At 30.9% G+C, this 14138-nt stretch overlaps 1 long non-coding RNA gene across 1 annotated transcript; it reads right to left on the bottom strand.

Moving 5' to 3' along the window:
• Window positions 1–9516: 9516 nt before the first annotated feature.
• LOC143227108 (uncharacterized) lies at window positions 9517–12717 on the bottom strand. Its single transcript, XR_013014884.1, has 4 exons — window positions 12622–12717; window positions 12078–12157; window positions 10284–10377; window positions 9517–9650 (listed from the first exon to the last, which is right to left on the bottom strand). It is a non-coding gene; the product is annotated as an uncharacterized LOC143227108 (long non-coding RNA).
• Window positions 12718–14138: the final 1421 nt, after the last annotated feature.

Here is a 14138-nt window from a genome sequence, read left to right as displayed (position 1 = left end):
AAAGGAGAACATGACCTAACTGGGCAAACATTTTTATGAACCTTAGAAACTTAATACATAATATAATACTAGAATATTAAAAAAAACAGTTTGTTTTATTTTAGGATATACAGTATCAGTAAATAAATTTTCGTTTTAATAAATTCTTTTGTAACTTTCGTTTTCTGGATTTAGTCTGATTAATACCTAATTTCCAGATTTTTTTACCTTTATTATATAGAATCAATTTCATTTCTCTGTTTATTTGTTTTTTAGTATAAAGCCATATTGTTATCTATTTACACTATTTTTATCACAAGGTATCTAACTATTTGTAAATCTGTAGATTTACAGCTAACCTCACATGGTAACGGTAGGTGTATTTCAAATACAAACTTTATTTTTGTTATTAGATTTTATAATTACCACATTTTTATATGTAATCTTTCTTGGAAGAATATTCTTTCAATCTCAGCTACCCGTATCACAAATAACCAATATGTTGGGGTTTACTTACACGGTGAAATGTACAATAGTTAAAAATGTTAAAGTATAACGTTAACAACCTTTATTTGAGTTTGATTTTAACATACTTTTGTGTCAGTTTCCATGCTAATACTTTCAAAACAATAGCAGACTATAAGAAAATCAATGAAAGTTTATACGATGTTGAATAGGTTGTTCTGCACACCACAAGAGTAGAACTTTGATTTTTAGATATATAAAAATCTAGACTTACAGCTGAGTCACCAGAAGTATCTATGAAAGTTTGTGAAGTGAAACATTATTAAAATGTAACAAAAAAGTTGTCATGAAGGATTGCATCTAGTGTATGATTTTTTCTAGATATGCTGTTGGTGATATCGTTTGAAAGAAACAAATGTTCTTGTTAGTTATAATAACATGATAGATAATACTTTATATTTCTAACAGCGTTTCGCTTTTTCTGGCACTGTACATTATTTTAAGTTGATTCAAGTTCAGTGTTGTCGAGAAGACCCACTTGTAGAGAAATATATATGCAAAAACGTCTTGTTTGGGTTGAGAAAATATTTTACGTAGAAGAGCGAACAACGTTTCGATCTTCTTCGGTCATCGTGAGGTTCACAAAGAAAGAAAGAAGTAACTGACCGGAAACTGAACACATGTTTGGAAGGGGTTGTGTAACTGAGTGTCGGAATGTAGAGGGCGGTGTTAAATGTTTGATTATATAATTTTATTTTATTATATTTAATATAGGTATAAAGGGGTCCTTTATATTGGTTTATTTGGGGTTTAAGTTGTTGTATAAGTAAGGCTTCTTTAATTTTGCGTTTATTTATGTTTGTTTCTTTATTTAGTTTTTGAGTTTTTTCTATGGTTATGATGTGTTTATTTGACGTGCAGTGTTCGAAAACGTGTGAAGATGACTTTTTATGTTCTTTAAATCTGGTTTCCATTTTTCTACTTGTTTCTCCAATATAGATATCGTGGCAGTTATCGCATTGTATTTTATAAATAATGTTGGTGTGGTGTTTGTCAGTTTAGTTTTTACATAGTATAGATCACAGTTTTGTGTGTGGTTTTTGAATAAATTTGGTATTAACTGGAATGTCATATTTTGTTACTAGTTTTTGCCAAATGTTGGTTATTTGTCTGCTGATGTCGGGAATATATGGTATGCAGCAGTATATGGTTTCATGATATTTTGATTCGTGAGATATATTTAATTTTGGCGCTGATTTTGCTTTCTGTCTAGGTACGTGTGTATAATGTTTTCTACGGTTTGTGGAGGAAACTTGTTGATGTTGTTTATTTTGTCTAATTCATCGTTAATTTTATCTGGTGAGAATAGTTTTATGGCTATGTTTATTTGGTTTCTTAGTATGTTGAGTTTTTTATTTGTTTCATGTACTGAGGATTGTATAGTACAGTATGGGTGATTTTTCGGTGGATTTCTGTTTTGAATTGTGTGTCGGTTCTTGTAATTTTGAGGTTAAGAAATGATATTTGATTGCTTTCTTCCTGTTCACATGTGAAGTTTATATTGAGATGTATAGAGTTAATGTGATTGAAAAAATAAGTATGTGTTCTGTAGATTTGAATCCCGCAACCGTGTCACCTACATATCTGTACTAGTACAGTGGTGGATGTAATGCTGTGTTAATTGCTTGTGTATCAACTTGTGTCATAAAAATATTGGGTAGAACTGGTGATACTGGGTTGCCCATGCTTAGGGCATTTGTTTGTATATAGTTGTGGTTGTTGAACATGAAGTTTGTCTTTAGCGTGGTGAATTCTAGGAGGGTTGCTAATTAGTTGCTGGGAATGTCTGTAGTTGGGTTAGGGTCTCGGATATAGAGTTCTAAGGCTATCTTGCATGCTTCTTTCCCCGCTGATTTCTTCAAGCCCGTTCTCTTGGCTGTGGTTTCGCTGGATAGTAGATAGGGACAGTGGGAATCTCGTTTGCTCTTCTACGTAAAATATTTTCTCAACCCAAACGAGCCGTTCTTGCAAATATGATTAAAGCTCAGTTTTGTATTGTGTTCTAGAACTTATGTATAAAGTTTGCTAAATGTTTAAACCTAAGGTAGAAGTATTTAATTCCATTGAACTTCAGTTATCAAGCCTTTTATCAGTGCTTTAAATCAAACACGTTGAATGAGTAAATGTACCATTGGTTTCTTTTACATAACAATAGCTCATATATATTACCATCACAAAGTTTATAGTGTTTATCTGTCAGAGGTGGAATGTAGGTGTTCGTGTGCTTAAAGTACTGTTTGAATTAACTAAAATTATTACAAAAAATGTGGAATTATATAATGTCTGTTTTCACTTGTTTTTTATTTTACCTACATCTCTTTGAATTCAGGACGTTTTATTATGAATTGCTACATTCGTTGACACTGACTTTAAAAGTTAAATTTATTATTTTTTGTTATATATATTACTTTTAGAATAACATATAAAAGATGAATTATTCAAGGTAATTTAGAGGTCAATTGACAGGCAAATAATTTAGAACTAGTGAAATATGAGAAGACGATAGCTAGTCTATATAGTAATGTTTTGATGCCTACTCTGTATATGGCTATATGTGTGAGGTCAAGGAAGTCATTGGGTTTCGATCTAAATAATATTTTACATGGAGAAAGCAAGTCACCCAAGAATGTAAACTGTAGTATTTTCTACTGGTAGGTTTTGTGAAATCTCGAAGTTTTAGGCTATTTTACATGTGAATAATAATTATCAGTACATGAATATCGCAAGTGGTTCTGTATAAACTCAAATCTCTAGTCGAAAAGCAAACCTTTTAGACAACACTGTAGGCATTTCCACAGCTAAATTTATTATCAGCGTACATTAAAATCCTACTGTCAGCCATTCTTATTTACATTTTAATTTTTTCCATCCGTATGATAAGAAAAGACAATTCATAAAAAACAGTTCCTACCTCTGAGACGTCTGTGCTCCAACAACACAGTCTTCAGATGTAAAGCAAATGACATGACTTGTTATTTTAAACATCACAACTATTCTGACAACACTACTGAAAAGGTTAAACTTACTACATTCACTTTATCACAAGCTGCCTCCACTTTAAAGAAAAAAAAAACATTGTAACTGAGTTCCTTTAGCCTTTACATATCATTCTTTAACTAGACTTTGTAGAATTGTCCAACGCATCTTTACCTCACCAACTAGAAATACACCACGTCTCACAACCTTTTTACCACTCCAACTGTAATTTCTTTTAAATATAAGAGAACTTTGAAAAACTGTTTATTGCAATTCAAATTATAGAGTGTATCGTCTTTACACACACAAACTATTGGAACGCGCCACTGTGGATGAACTATTTGCCCAACATGGGATTATATCACCAATTTATCGACTCACTCCAGCTTTATCTTTTCACACAGAAGACCAATTCACCTGTATATCAGATTACATTATTTATTATATTCGCTGTTCTAGATGTAAACAACTCTATACTGAGTAATTTGTACACAGATTAGGTGACAGTTTCCATGAACATACATGACTTGAACGCAATGCCCTTAGCTATAAATAAATGAAGCATTCTTACTGGATAAATGAGGCAAATAAGTCTGATTTTTTTTATACTCAAAGTAACTTTGTATTAATTCCAGTATCAGAGTTCATGGATTGGGATAATATGAGCTTAACATATTTAATATAGGAAGCATAATCACTATTAATGTTCAAAAATACTCGAATTTTGTGTTTCGTTTTGAAACCATTACAAGTTTTGAGTGATTTTGTTTGTTAACTTCTTTATGACAATGTTATGTTCCATCATTCAAAGTGATCTCGCCAACTAGAAACATAAAATCATCTAAGAAATGAGTATACTGAAATAAAAACAGTTTAAATTAACATGTTCGTTATCAATCTGAAAATTCAGAGAAACAAAAGCAAAACCAATAAATATAATATCCATGTCATACACAGTGAACTCTGTTAATGTTGTATGTTGATCCGATCATTGTAAAGATCATAATCTAAACTTTTTTTTAAACTTTCATTTTTGTGACTGAGTTATAATACAGTAATTGTCAATAAACTGTGTATTTTTTCTTGGAATATATGCCTAGTTTCTTATACTTACATTCAATAAGCCAGTTTACAAAAATCAATATTTATTTATTTTATCAGGTGATTTAACTCATCTGTATTGGACATTTTGTTACGTAAGAAAAGTTCGAAGAAGAAGATCTCTTTTAACCTCATAAATTATTTGGTTTCGTCGATTTACCATTTCGTCGTTTTGTATTTATTTCAAACGAAAAATGCGTATTTAGTATTAATTTGAGTAAAGTCTTCGAATTCAAAATAACATTGGTAAAGGGAATAGTGTAAGCACAAAGAATGTGACTGCATTTTTGTCTTTAGAATTTTATCTAATTTGAGGAGTAGCGTCTCTATACCGAAGGTAATCGATCACCTCTATTCTATACCTAGCAAAATAAACAAATCGAACTATGAAATAGAAATATCTGTAAGCTGTTATTATGTTAAAGCAACAAGTGGTACATTGTATCATGGAACGTGTGTTAGTTGAAAAGTTCTGGATTAAAACGAGGATTAAAGCACTTCTACTTTTGGTAGGTACGTGTTCTATATATCAAAGTTTATACAAAAGATCTGGAACAGAACACAAAACTTAGTCTGAATATTAACCTAAAATTATGTATCGTAACAGAAAAGTTAAAATGTTGCCGAAAAAAGTAAAGGATTGGAGAAATGTCATTCCATTCTACTACTAGTTTTATTTTAATAACATCATAAATTATTTTCCTTTGGACCACTGAATCACCTCTCGTATATTATCTTTTTGTATTTTATTTCCAACAATAATGCATGTTCAAAAATAATTTACATAAAAGGCTAAAAATTCAGAATGACATCGATAAAATGAAGGATGATAGCATTCTAAGGTTAAAATTGTAGCGAATTTAAATACTACTGTTTCTTTGCACGAAGTACTCGAACGTATCCCTTTCATATCTGGCAGAATAAGCCCACCGAGCTATGAAATCGAAAAATTTCTTACCAGTTATTATTTTAAAACAACAACAGGAACACTAGCTCATAAAGCGTACGTATTTGTTAAAAAGTTATGGATTTATATATGGATTAAATAACTTCTAGCCTAGATAGATACGTGGGTTATTCACCTAACACACCAAGCTTATTACAGAAGCTATAGAAGAGAACACAATCATTAAAATATTGCAGGAGATGTAAAGCATTATAGAAAACATTTGATGATGAAGCACGTGTGTAGAGCATTTACTGTTTATCAAGAATATATGCAATAGCTTACTTAGAAAGCAATAGTATATTTGATAGAAAACTATATACTACACACATTTCTATTATATTTCATAAATGTTTCACATCTCACGTTTTAATCGATTTCTTGGTAACTTTTTTATTATTTTTAACCAGTGTTAACAATAAGTCATACAGGCATTATGTTAGTAATAATAGCATAATTCAACTTAAAATCATTGCAGTTTATAAATATCTTACCAAACTACTTGTGGTTTGTGTGTAATAACCTACAGTTTGGTTGTGTAATCACTTAGTTAAAGACATTTTACAGTGATGATATTTCATCGTATAGGTAGATATCGGTACACAAGGTATTTACTAATTAGTTAAACAGTGTAGTCCATCCATTTGAGAATCAGGAGCCAAAATAATGTTTATTCTGAATATGCGGGATAAACAGTAAGATGATTGTAGAAAAATTGGGAGTAAAATAAGACTGTTAAATTTACGTGTACAGTTAATTTATTTTGAAATTAATACACTACAAAGAAAACTTATAATAAAGTTTCACAATCGCAATTATGCCTTTATGCTGTCTTTTTTGAAGTTAAACATTAAGCTACATAATTGGCTCTCTATGTTCTTCCCACTAATAGTATTGAAACCCAATTTATAGATTTGTACATCCGCAGCTAAATTGCTGTGCCATTGGAGTACACATCTTTGTGCTCGCTGCCAAGTGTAAATAGTAAAGCCAAAGACATGAACGCAATGCTTCCGAGACCAAACGTTTAACTTAATGAATCAGTGTCCGATTGTGGATTGCAGCTTAGTTCTGCTGAAAGATCCTGTCATTTCTTTACAAGCGAATGCCTTTGGTCAATAAGGATGCTCTCTCCAACGTACCAATGTACCCAGCTGCCGTTTGACGCCTCTGTTTAACCTGAAGCTCCATTGTTCCATGAAATGAGAAAGCACCCCAGATTATGATGGAACTTCCTCCACTGTGTCATGTAGAAAGCATCTCCGGTGGGATATCTTTATCGTGCCAGTAACGTTAGAAGCCATCTGAACCATCCAGGTTAAAGTTTTTCTCATCAGAGAACAAAAACTTTTTCCAATTTTTTACGTCCTTTGTTTGGTGCTTCTCAGGAAGGTTTAGCCGAGCTGTTTCGTGGTGTGCAAGGAGGCGTGGCCTTTGAAGACGTTTACGGTTTTTTAAAGCCTTTCTTTCGCCTTATTGTTCTTGAGGTGCATTCTGCGTTTTTAAGATTCTTAATCTGATTCGACGATCGGCTTGTGTTTTGCCGGACTACCCGTAGAATCCTCCTGCTCAACGCCGGCGTAATTTTCTTGGGCCGACCACTTGAAATTCTCGTTCCGAATCCTTCAGGTTCTTTTAAGGAATTTGCAACAGCAGTTTAACTACGTTCACTCTCACCAACGATGGCACGTTGATGAGACGTTGCTTTTGCACCTCGACAATTCTGGTTCGTTCAAACTCTGCCATGTCTTTACCCAATTTAACACAGGCGATGTCAGTGGGAGATGTTGAGAACGCTAGTGCTTGAACACTAATGACTAAATTTTGTTACGTGTTTACCAATTAACGTTTCGTTTTTGTGTTTTCTTAAACTGTTGACCAGCTAGTATTTAGGCTAATTTCATAGTGTTCACATATTTCCTAGTAAATGCTAAAAAAACTTTATTTTTATTTCCTCTTTTCTTATTTTCATATTTCGAAACTCTACTCAAATATGTGGTTGTGTCTAACAACGCAAAATGCATGTTTTTCTTTATGTTTATTGGCCTTAAGAATTTCGCCAGCAGTGTATATATGTGTGTGTACTATTATTACACTTACAAAAGTGTATCCAATTCATGTATTTTTTTGTGAAAGGCGAGGGACAAGGAAACGGATAAACATAATTAATTTATAATCGTTAGTTATATGAAGAATTTACAAATATAAGTCTATGGATTTATAATATTAAAATAGGTTCATGGACTTGAAACTCTCTATATTTGGGGATTCGATATTTTGCAAAGGCTGTAGCGCAAATAGCTAAAAACCTCATGAAAGAAAAAACTATACGTTGCACTAATCGCTAGTTTATTATTAGTAAAATATATTACACATGAGGTATAACGAAACTTGTATGATTACAAATAATTTATTTCACTTACTCAGTTTGTACGTTAAGTTTTTTGTGCTAAATATTTTACATTTAGTTACCCCTTTCTTTAATATGTCAATTTTCCAGTTATTTTTTCTTTCCGTGTTCACACAATATCTAATTGACTATCGTACACAATTCTTTAACTCATTATTATCACTGAATGTTCATAGAATGATTTATATTTGTCTTTGACGATTTATTTATTTCTATAACTATTTAATATAATGTTTAATAGCATATAATAATTTTTGCTTTCAATTTTGACTACTTTAATTGCAGTGAACATCATCATTTCATTATAACCTCTTTAAAAAATATTATATTACACTTGAGTTATACCTTTCTACTACCGATAAATATTCAACATCATGTAGCTCATGCTTGGTACGTCATTAATTATAACATTACGGTGAGGCCACTTGATTCGCAGTTCCTAAATATGCTCTTTCTGCGTAAGTGTGTTAAACTGTGATATTTATTTCCACGCTTCTTTGGTAAGAATATCGCACGAGTCAATGGTGTATTTCAGTGACTGGTTAACTTCTCCCTCGTATAACTGCTTTAATATTATATGTTTATTTTAATACCTACGTTTCTTTCATTCATTGAGTATAGCGAAAATTCCGCTTATCTCTGAATTTGTAGAATATTCACGAGTGTAAGAATCAACAATATATGTTTTTCATAGTTGCCAACCGAACTTTCTAGAATCTTGCCTAAAGTTGATAAATTGATGCGTCAGAAAGTGTATTGTTGGTCTGCTACACTTATTATAATAGAAACCTCTGTAGCTATAACTGTGATTAAAGCTTATTAATAGGAAAACTACAGATCTTTTAAAAGGAACATTTATAGGTTTTGAACATTACAAATCGTTAACTTCAGTAAATTAACATCAGACGTTAGTATTTCTACGAGAACATTTGATATTTTCGTCGGTGACAAAACTATTATGTGAAGAAGACAGACAGCTTCCTGCCAAGTGAAGAATACCTGTGTATCAACAAAGAATAAATTCGCTCATCGTGAAACGTCGAAAAATATTCAGTTTCAGACCAGATGGAAGACTCAGTATTGTTTGTAAATTTGTAATACTGTTGTACATAAATCATTACTTTTAATAACTGTCATTATTAATTGTATTGTTGTTTGTATATTAAACTATAGTTGTGTTAAAAAAAGAAAGTTGTATGTATCAATGTTTTTGGGAAATTTTATACATATCGACATTCAAATAGCTTCTGAATTAAGGTTGAGTTATTTCAATATCGCAGAAACTCGGGTTTCTTTTATTACCTTTATACATTTAAATAAACAGGTAATTTTTAGATACTCTTATTTTCACTTTTTGTTATTTGAAATTGGTGGATGTTTTGTTCGTTGAAATGTTCAGTGTGAGAATAATACAGGAGACTTTATAATTAAAAAAAAGAAGAATACACATTCCTTCTTTAAAGAAGGAGCTGATAAAACCACAATAGGATGTTTAATCAATGATCCCATTCAATCACCACAACTTAACCTTATTTAATAAACCACTATAAGTATAACAGTTTCGTTGCTTTATGAAAGTTTTAATTTCCAGATAAAGGTATTCGAGAGTTAAACAAATACCAAAAAGAAGGAAACCACTACAGATTCAGATTTTTATACGACAGGTAAGGTGTAGAAGATGGTCCTCATTAGCCGTTAAGTGATCCGTTGAATCTGTAAATATCAGTTTTATTAAAATAATTAGATATTACAATCAATTCATTTAGAAGAGAACTAATAACGTTTCATGTAATACGCCACTCAAATTGTTTAATACCAAAAGTTGTAGAAAATGACAAAAATACTGACCAGTGTTATAAACTAGGAATAATACAATGTTATCTTTCATTTCATAAATCTTAGTTACTTATCTTTTAATATATATTTCATTATTTTACTTTATTTCAGATTCTAAACATGTAGTAGTTAATATTTCTTCAATGATGTTGTATTTCACTCCCCAGTAAAATGTGTTGTTATACATGTAGTTATAGATGTATAGGACATCAACAGGACCTAGTTGCCTATGGTATCCAGTAAACGTATAACGTTCATTGTCTTTAAACGTAGTAATTAATAACAATATTTATATTAATTTAAACTTAACTTTGATGGAATTTTTTACTTAATCCGAAACTCTGATACAATAATTGTTAACACAATGACTAACCGTTATGCAACACGTGATGTTATTTGAGACTACAACCATCTAAAATGTTATTACAAATAATAATGTTAAAAGACTTTTCAACAAATAAGATGTTCATCTTCTGATATAGTTGTTTACTTTATTGCTTATTAACTTACGTTTTCACACACAGCTGCTAATCAATGCAGTGAGTGTAGATTCTGGATTCACTTTAGCTTCTTCAAACTTCTCGCTGATACATTGTTGGATTTCCTGCATATTCAAATAAATAAGTTTTTAGGTTATGTTAGATATTACAAGATTGGAAATTTTTACAAATATAAAATGTGTATTTTTAACGTTTCAGAACTGAATTGTAGCTATGTTGTAGGATATCACATATAAAACTGTCTTGAGTGATTATAAATTTTTTTAATTCATATCTTTCTTGATAACTCCCAAATCGTAACGTATGTCTTACCTAAATACACTTACAGTATTTGAAGACTTTTCCTCTTGAATTGTATATCTGTTTAGAGCTTTAAAATTAATTTAGACAAAACTTCTGACCCGTAAGCAAAGCCATTAGATCGCGTTTTCGTTGCCAATATTAAAATACAAAACAAAATCACATAATTAGAAGTCAAAATTTCCGCGTTTAGGAGAACTGAAACCTCATCATTTGAACTGTCAACTATGTATTATCCTGTTGGTTAGAAAAGGAACTTTTTCTTATAGTTGTTCGTTATGGAACAATAAGACGAATGAATAAATAAATAATTCAGAAATTAATTGTGCAAGTGTAGATACAAATATACATATAATAGTTTATCATCACCTTTTTAAAAGCATATCTCTCTGGCTTGCACATTTCATTCATATAGTTTTCATAATTCTGATAACGAAATTTTGCAAATTTGCACTCTTGAACTGCATTTGGAAGCTAGAGATAAAAACACTTTCAGCTACATCAACTTTGTTTTCATAGCATGTAATTGCATATTTAAATTTATATGTCAAAATTATATAATTGTCCTAAATTGTGCTATAACTACTTTCATGTATTTAGTTTTTGTTTATTAGCAAAGACCTTGATATGTTTATTCATACGTTAATAACAGCTTATGAACTGAAAGTAAGTGATATTCTTGAAACAAAGACAAAGTGTGAAAAACATAACAAAAAGAAGTAAAATAAAATATATGTAGTGTTGCATTGTTCTACATATATTGGTTATGTCTATATATAACAATATGATGGAATATTCATCAGTACTTTGTTGCCGTGTACAGAACAAAATATTTTCTCTTTTTGACATACCTCCCTTCTCGTAGTTTAAAGTTTGTTAAACATCAGTTACAAATTGGGTATGTTCTGTTTCCGTATATTATAACTTTATTTTTCAAAGTTGCATCAATAATTTTCATTATTTTAAAATACAGAAAAGCTCTTAAGATATTCTTCTATCGTACTTGAATGTTGTTTTAATACACTTGTTATTCGTGTTCATTTGATCGTTTCGTTTAGCCACACAATACGCTATAATGTTACAGCTTTTAAAGTCCATAATTTCACACCTGTTTCATCAAGAGACACGGATTTTTAGGATTTTTTAATGCCTCAAATAAATCTTAATATAAACTAAATATTATTTACAATTTGCATATCTTTATTATAACTAACTAAAGTAAAATTAATTTAAAATTACGTTCTAGATCTGTAATTTATTTCTAAAGTTAGCACATTCACTTTAGCAACACATTGTTAACCAACTCAAAATGAATTATCGAAACACTTTTGATAACGAGAAACCCACTTGAAATAAAAATGTATCTAAGAACGTCTGGTATGGGTATTAACACTTTTCCTGATAAGCAGAGAACAACGTTTCGACCTTAATAGGTCATTTTCAAGTTGACAAAGAAAGAGTTTGCAACCGAAACACTATTAGTCATAATATGATTGATACCAACCCAGTCTGACTTGTCTTTTAAAACTGAGTCCATGCATTCTTTCAGCTCGTTCGCTTTCACAGGCTTTTGTGCTTTCGCCTCTACATAAAAGTAAAAAAAAAAAACAAAAACAAATTTGATTTCCCTAAAAAGGATATGTTTTTCATGTTACCAACCAGCTTTTCTGGAAATATTATGTTAAACAAATGTAACAAGTTACCCTATTTCATTTTATAACAGATTGTAAATCATAAATGTATATAACAGTGTATATCTCCATCGTCAAATTACTCCACAAATTAATATAGAACCCAGATGAAAGTTGTCTGTTGAAGTTTTCAAAAGTAACTCTTCACACTAATGATAAAATTACAGTTTTTTACTGTTTTTAAGTACAGAAATGTAATTGCGTGTATGAAAAAAATTTGTATCATAATATTTTAATTTAGTTTATGTTGTGTTGTGTTCCTACTACTGAAGTAAAGATTTCAAAATATAATTGTTATTCTAGTAATACGATTACTTAGTATTATATACACCAATAAAACCTAAAAAATGAACTTACTACACATCTTTTGCCACACTGAATTAATAAGGACACCCTTTATCAACGACACACTTAAGAGTACTACCAGAGCTGCAAATATAACTTTCATGTTGAGGATGTTGCTGTTTTAATTAATATTTCAGCTAACAAGACCATTTTTATATGATTGATCTATCTGCTTTTAGCCAATAGTTTGATCTGAATTTTAATTGTTCAAACATTAACAGAGCTTAGCTAGAATATCTACCAATCCTTGCGCTACTTATTTCGAATTGGAGAAACTGCATTTGGTTTCATCCAATAAGGGAATGATTGCAGCTATCGTTTACAGACTCCTCATTCCATACAGTAGGACAACGTAACTCAAACCTGTTTGTGTTCAGTTTCATTTCCTCTGGAATCTTCATGTTATACACACAACGGACTGGATTAGTTATGTGTAGATACATCAACTAAAGTAAAATATAGTGCAGTTTAATAGTACGTATATTCTAAGGCGCTTATAAAAATCTGTATGTGTTTTACTTTAATACGTTTGTGTATTATTTTGCTTTCTTTAGTATATAAGACTAATAAACTAATATGTTTGACGTTAGTTTCTATACATAAATACTTTATTTCATTCTGTAAGTTTTAATATAACGAGTCAACACCAATATGTCTCAAAAATGATTATGTCTTTGGGCAGTTGTTTGAGGTTTCGCCCAAGAGGGTAGCTTTCAAAAGGCGCAGATAGTAGGGTCCACACTTTCAGCTGTGGGACCATTATAGAAGTGACAGTCAATTCCTTGGTCAGATCAAACCGTAGGATAAAGCCTGAAGTTGCCGAATGGCTGCCCTGCTTCTGGCTAGTAATTTAAAATTAATGTTCAGTAAAGTTGAATATTATAAGTTACGCACTTATATACACAGAAGTAAATCACGGTAATGGTGTTGTAAGTATTAAAAAGATATATACATAACTTGACACTTATTACCCTATTACTTGAGAATTTGGTTAGTTGAAAATCTGGTAATATCTTTGTACCACAGGTGTCACTACGTGTTTAAAAGAGTATGAGCTATGTCCGACATGCGTGAGAATGTTCAGCGGCAAATCAAAATATGATTATCGATCATGGTTTTCTGATCTAATTTTTCAAAACACCAAATAGGTATTCGGGGCATAAGCCCCCATGTACCAGAGCGTAGCGAAACCTCTGCTTGACACTAACAGCCATCTGCAACTGTTGCATAAATATTTATAATTCGTACTTTCCCATCTCTTTATGAAGGATTTATAATTCACTGTAATGATGAATAGAGTTATCACTTGTGATTGAACATAACTTCCTTGAAGCATATATATATAGTAAAACTTTAGTAATGAAATTTAGTAGTTAACCTTTGTTCTAATAATAATTTTAACATTACACTGCAACTACTTACCACTAGAATAACTATTTGGCACTTTCTTTTGAGTTGTCAGAAACTGACACTTGTCACTCTAATTCCAGCATATTACCTCATGAACAGAAATTAAAAACAAGAAATCA

Source organism: Tachypleus tridentatus, chromosome 9 (assembly GCF_004210375.1).
Source record: "Tachypleus tridentatus isolate NWPU-2018 chromosome 9, ASM421037v1, whole genome shotgun sequence".
NCBI lineage: Eukaryota > Metazoa > Arthropoda > Merostomata > Xiphosura > Limulidae > Tachypleus > Tachypleus tridentatus.
This window is presented reverse-complemented; position numbering and strand designations above follow the sequence as displayed.